The sequence below is a fragment of the Triticum dicoccoides genome, chromosome 7A (assembly GCF_002162155.2).
Source record: "Triticum dicoccoides isolate Atlit2015 ecotype Zavitan chromosome 7A, WEW_v2.0, whole genome shotgun sequence".
Classification (NCBI taxonomy): Eukaryota; Viridiplantae; Streptophyta; class Magnoliopsida; order Poales; family Poaceae; genus Triticum; species Triticum dicoccoides.
In genome coordinates, this window is record NC_041392.1 from 695,767,530 (window position 1) to 695,774,224 (window position 6,695).

General features: G+C 48.9%; 1 long non-coding RNA gene across 5 annotated transcripts; it reads left to right on the top strand.

The window, feature by feature from the left end:
- The first annotated feature begins 275 nt into the window (after window positions 1-275).
- On the top strand, window positions 276-4,151 carry LOC119332258. Of its 5 annotated transcripts, none has more exons than XR_005160875.1 (3): window positions 276-688; window positions 958-3,543; window positions 3,674-4,151. It is a non-coding gene; the product is annotated as an uncharacterized LOC119332258 (long non-coding RNA). The 5 variants fall into 5 exon arrangements; XR_005160877.1 differs by having other exon boundaries at window positions 958-2,774; window positions 2,925-4,151; XR_005160879.1 differs by having other exon boundaries at window positions 958-1,628; window positions 2,712-4,151.
- The last annotated feature ends 2,544 nt before the right edge of the window (window positions 4,152-6,695 follow it).

Genomic DNA, 6,695 nt, shown 5'->3' on the forward strand with positions numbered 1-6,695 from the left:
CAATAGCTATCAAAATGATTATGACTGGACATTTTTCTAAATCCTTGTGACATATAAAAACATTGCACCCACACAGTCAAATCGGACACGCCCAATATGTTTTTGACAACATCCGATGCTAATATAAACCAAATGACCAAAACGGCTATTGATAAAGAAAATGACTTGGGCTCTCAGAAAAACTGACCTGGACAACGTTTATATTTTCTTAGAGGAACGCCTATGCTTATTAGTACTTGACCAAAAAGGCTTCGATCAAAAAAGAAAAAAAAAGAAAAAGAAGAGACACGCAGACACTTATCCCTTCACTCTCTCCCCACTAGTCCCCATTCCATGGTGGCCGCACCGTCGCACGACGCCGCCTCTCTGCTGCCACGATGTCGCCCGACGCCTCCTCCTCCTCCCCTCTGCCTCGACCCGCCGCCTCCTCGCCGCACGACGGCCTCGCCTCGCCAGCAACCCCGCCGGTCTTGCCTAGATAAACTCTGCCGCTGCCATCCCCATGTCCCAGCGTAGATCTAGACGGGAGCTAGAGGGGCATGCTGGAGACGATGTGGGAGCGGGAATATCATAGCGGACCGAGATCCAGTGCGTCTACGTGCCCGCCGTCATTGTTGGCCCCCGTGCTTGGCTCCCACACTCGCTCCGAGTAGGCGCTCGCAGCTCGCCTACTGCTCGGCTGCTCCAGGTACTTGACGGACTCAGGTAGTCGCAATTGGATGTCAGCTTCTTAATTAGTACTCATAGTTTTTGTGTACCTATCATTTGTCAATTGAAGTTGGAATGAAATTCTAGTCTTATTTTACTAAATTGTGAGATTCAGGATCTGGTTGATATTTTGAGAGTTTTTACCATTTAGGTTTCTGGTAACGCACATCAGGAATGCACACTTAAATTTATTTTAAGTGTGTACCTATCATTTGTTGTGTTTTAACATATCTTGCCATTACTCTGTAGTTAAAGCACAACGTCAGGCTGCAGCAGAAGCTTGAGGAATGCAGGGGCTAATGATAGTACTCATCAACCAAAATTACCGGCGTTGCCAACCATGCTTTGAACTTTTGGAGATCAAGCTGTACGGTTGTACAATGAAGATTTTTGGTAACTACCTCAACTCTCATGAGATGATTATCTTAGAAAATCGAGATATTTTCTCATGAATTTCAGCTCTCCTGATGAGGCACATAGTTTTGTACTTGGGGTGCTCAGAAAGAATAGGATGTTTTCTTTTTTATACATCTCGTGGCTTATCCTTGTGTCAGAACAAAAAGGAAAAAAGAATACTTGGTCTTTACATGAAAAGGACGCTCCTGTGGTTATTGTGATATCAAATTTTGCATAATTTCTTCTAATGTTTTATTTACTCTTTTACTGGCTTCCCTGTCTTTATTTGTGGTGCTTAGTTGTTCAACCTGGCATGCTCTGTTACCCAAGATGCAGTTTAAGGATTCAAGTAGCGATTGCAACCCAAAACATTGCAAAGAATCTGCTACCAGAGGCTTCATTATGCACATCTTTTATTTTTACAAAATGGAGTCTGATCTGCTGTCATCACATCAACAGGTATGCCTACATCACCAATGTTTGTACATCGACATTTATTCACACACAAATGAATATATTCTAAGGTTAGAACGAACATCACCTTCAACACCTGGTGTGTATCGTAGTTGGGTGACAGCAGATTGCGCAGTGGCCTCTCGGCGGTGTGAAAATCTGGCAGAAGAAATCACCTGATCATATATTTAATTATACTTCTGATTGCTCGATCATATGTAAAGAACAGAATATAATGGACAAACCAGGTGATATTGCCGCGGGTGTCCTAGATGGGATGTGTTCTGCATTAAGAATAGTAGATGTAGCTTTCTTATGAGCCCTGTTTAGTGTATACCTCTCCCTTTCCCTTTGTCTCTTCAACTCTTTAGGACCTGCCATTTGGCCTGCGTGCACGAAATCTTTACCTAGGCTCGAGTTGGTGATATATTTAAGTTACTTACCTGAGTTGGTGATGTTGAATAGGTCCTCAAATGGGGTCCCTAAGTCGTCACGCTGATCGTAATTATTTACATTTTCCTTGTTACAAAATGTCCGGTTTGCATTGAAGGAATTTGGATCATGTATGGAGCCTGATCAGACGTCATCACATCAGCATTTATGCCTATACCACCAATGTCAGTATAGTAACATTTTTTTACACACAAATGGAGTTCCAAATTCGTTAGGCTGAGAGGATGCTATATGCAACTGTCTCAATCAGGATCTTAGTGTTCCCAATCATGGTTGTTGTACATGAAAGATTTACTTGAGCCATAAACAGGATGGTGGCAGGAGAAAATATGTACAATGATTTGGTGTTTTCAATGCTTTGAGCTGAAAAACAGTTCAGATACCTGAATTGCTGATGTTGGTTAGGTCCTGAAATGGAGTCCTTAAGTCGTTACACCGAGAGGATGCCATATGCAGCTGTCACAATCAGGATCTTACTATTCCCAATCACGGTTGTTGTACTTGAAAGATTTAGTTATGAGCCATAAACAGGATGGTTGTAGGAGAAAAATAAGTACAATATTTGATGCTTCCAATGCTTTGAGCTGAAAAACAGTTCAGATTATATGCTTCCAGCCGTGAAACTGCTTATCGCATTAGTCTTTTTCATTGTATTTTAGTGCTTCCGGTGATTCCTTCTCTGTCATCATTGTGCTTTCCAGGTTTGATTCTTCTGTGACACATTAAGTGGCCTCACAGGTTGGTTGCACGTTCCCCTCTGTTATGTAAGTAGCAACCCATAGTGCCACTTTTTTCCTTGGTGCTAATAGAAAAAATTCTCAAACATAGTACACAAGAAGTATTCAATGGCAGGAACACCGGTACGATATTGTGCATATATAATCATTAACATACTACAATATTTGTTTCCTCAGGTTCTGGTCCCAGTTCAATCACCGCTCCACACAGTAGGGTTAGCCGAAGAGTCTCTCAGGACTGTTCAAAAACACCATGAGAAAACTCTGTTAGAGCCAGCACACCTGTAGACTGTGAATCCAAGTAGCAGAACATGACAATTTTTTGTGAAATCGGTCACTCCATCTAACCACACTGATTAATGTGTTTATCCAAGAATAGTATTCAGTAGAATAGAAGTAGAGTAGACAGGCATGGTAAATCTCAGACAGATATAGGAGAGAAATTCTGCAGTGAGGGAGCAAAGCGAAGCTGGGACTGAACCTGGAGACAATATCCGATGACGCCGATATGCTCAACACCCTTGAACAGGACCAGCGGGAACACGTTCCGCCCTTGCGCCACCAGGTCTTGCCGTCCTGTTGCTGGTTGGCGAGCCGGTACTTCCCGTCGGCCTTGTTGGTATCGGAAACGCCGGAGAAGAGCTAAGCCGTAGGCACGAAGTCTTTCCCGTTGACCATGTATCCGTCGGGGACTCGAACGTCCACCATACGACTGTGTCGTCAGCACGGAACAACACAAAGTTGTCGTCATCGCGCAGGGCACCCGCGACTCAGGCAGATCTAATTGAGCGACCAGGTGGGTTTCCATTGGCCGTGGAAATCATACCTAGCCGATCTGATGGGCTGTCTGCTGCTTCAAAACTCAGGCAAATTGCTGCATAATAATCTTGTTGTAGCCTGACAAATCTGTGAATATTTGATTGTAGGTGAAAGGAGGAGCGGCCACCCACTCGACGGTGCGGTGCAGGGTGGCAAGGGAGCCGGCAGGGAGGTGTCAACGCGGTCCATGGCCGCGAGGGAACCGTCCAGGAAGGCGACGATGCGATGCAGGGATCGAGGCCGCCGTGCCGGGAGCCGACGGGGCTGCTGAGCTTCCTTTGGGGCGGTGGCGAGGAAAGGCAGGAGAGGGGCGAGGGAGACGATTAGGTTTAGATTGCTTTTTTTCAAATTTATTAGATGATAAGATTAGCGTGATTTGAGGGGTTGCGGAGGTGGGATGGAGAGTTTCATATTTTCATCTGGTGGAGTACGGTCAGTCCATGTAAACTGCTAAGCGCACACCAGATCTCGAATAAATTAATGATGGCTGTTAGGTTGGGTCGTGTGGGCTTCATCCTGTGGTGGTGATGTGTCTGTGTACGTTTGTTGGGGTGTACGTAAGAAAGTTCTTGTTTGATTGTTTAATAGTAGGGGAGATTAAAGCGTCCCACTATATTCTTCTGCCCATCATTTAGCATGTTGGCCAATGTCTTCAGGCCAACTCCAACGCTCGACTATAAATTATCCGCCGACATCCATTTGAGTCGAAACATGGCCCAAATGAAGTACTTAAATAAACAAAGTTGTTCGTGTCCTTTTCAGTCCGGTCCAACCTTAAATGTACACCAAAGTTGGGCCATTAATGCGTCTGCATGGACAAAGACGGACGCTCTCCTCATCCTCTATCATTCCCTCGTGTCCGCCCCTGGCCCACGTATCAACGACTAACGCATCAAGCCCCTCGCGACCTCGTCGCTCCCCATGCACGCCGCCGCACCCCCACACCCGCCGCCACGTCCACCATGGCGCCCCTCGCGTCCGCCGCCACGCGCCGCAATAGCTGGGTGCTAGCTAGCTACTAGCGCGTGCTAGCACCAGCTCCACGGCGAGCTCAGAGAACCGGCGCTCGACTCGTCTAGCAGCAGCTCCATGACGACGGAGTACAGTCGTGCAGGTACGCCATCCGGCAAGGCGGGGCGGCCGCGACCTCCACCGTCATGCTCATCTCCAGGTCGAGGTGCCCCAGCGCGCCCATCTCCTTCACCACGAAGCCGGCGGCATGTCTTCCTCGCGTGCCGAGCACGCGCATTACCAAGGCTTGTCACCCGCATACGCCACCGTCAGGCAGGCCGTCCCGTGCGCAACCGCATCTTGTCGTCGCGCGCGCCACCGTAGCCTGTCTCCGTCGTCATCATGACCACCAACAGAGGTTGCGGGACAGTAGCTGCCGCGATAACGCCTGCACCAAGAGGCTTGGTTCACAGCTCCGGTTATCAGGTGCAGCGTCCTCACCAGTCACCATGTGGCTACTCCCCACCCCGGCAGACGCTACGGACCGCCAGTTGGCAATGGACGAGTGGGTAAAACTTGGCTCACCGCGTGCAACACATGCAATGTCTGCGCTAGCCACTCGGGGTCATTGCTGCTGGTCAGGGCGGGGCGGCGCCGTTACTGGTCAGGGCGGGGCGGCGCCGTTACTGGTCAGGGCGGGGTTCCGGTGAGGCGGAGGGGCTCGGGCGGGGTGGGGCTCGTCCGTTTGGGGTTCGGGTGCCTACTGCACATTGGGCGGCGCCTTACTAGTCGGGCCGGGGCTCCGGTGAGGCGGAGGGGCTCGGGCGGGGTGGGGCTCGTCCGTTTGGGGTTCGGGTGCCTACTGCACATTGGGCGCAGATGCTCTGAGTGCCTGTTCGCTCATGAGAGGTCCGCCCAAGTCGCACCCTAAATGGATAAGAACGGACATTTTTTTGGGTCAAGCATTGGAGTTGGCCTTACAAACAGGCAAGGGATGTTACTCGGCTATCTTTAAAAAAAGTATGACAAAATATCAAAACTAGACACCTTATAAAATTGATCCAGCTAAAAAATAAGTGACCTCGTCTCAAACGCCTAGAAACGAAGTTAGTTTGCAAAATAACATAACAGTAGCATGTCAGACCAAAAAAATTAGTCTCCTTTGATTTATAGGGTAGGAAAATTATAGGAATAGAGAAGTCATAGGAAATGAGATACATGCATCTCAAATCCTGTGAGTAGGAATAAGAAAGGAGATGTCCTTTGATTCACTTCATAGGATTTTTTCCATTGTGTCTAGGCTAATATTTATTTTCCTATGAAATGTGGTGGATAGGAAGAATTCCTTCATAGGAATAGGATTTCATTCCTCCAAACCAAAGAGCTCTAAAGAATTTTTTCCTACAAAAATCCAATCCTATGAAACTCCTACAAAAATCCTCCAAACCAAAGGAGGCCTAAATAGTTTTTGCCTGATGTTGTGCCGGCGCTGCCGTCGTCCCACTCGGTCGCCTGATAGTTCGTCGGTGGCGCGTAGGAGGCACAGCTGGCATTGTTCTCATCCGCAATTGCCTGCAGATGCGCCTCCGCGGCAGCTTGAGGGCGGTCGGCCTCGTGAATCACACACTGCTCCACGACGAAGTTGGGGTTCGCCGTGGCCAAGGCTGCTACAGCCTCCTCGCTCGCGCTTGCCGACAATTTGATCCTCCACCAGCCACTGCTACTCTAGGAGGAATAGGTTGTACTGTTGTTCCTCCTGCACCTGTTGGAACGCCGACATAGGCACTAGTGCATGCTGCTCCTCCCCATTGTGGCGTTGAAGTGCGCATATGCCTGCTCCAGGTGAAGCCGGCATGCATATGTGCGGGCTCCGATGCGGTGACGTTAGAGCCCGTCTCTATCGTGGGGGCGTCCTCCTCGTCAGAGACCTCGGGCGAGCTGGCTGGCATGCCGGCCTCGATCCGCCTGGCACGGTAGCTCTGCCAGGTGGCCACAAGGGTGGCTACCTCGTGCTTCATCTTTATGAAAAGGCTTTCCCATAGAGCATCGCCGTCTGTAATCATGACAGATGTGGTGCCAGGGAGGAGGATGTGGAGCGTCTTGTGTTGTGGCATGGAGTTAGCTAGATGTGACCGGATTTCGGCGAGGCCAGATGTCCGGGTGCGTTAATGTGCAGCG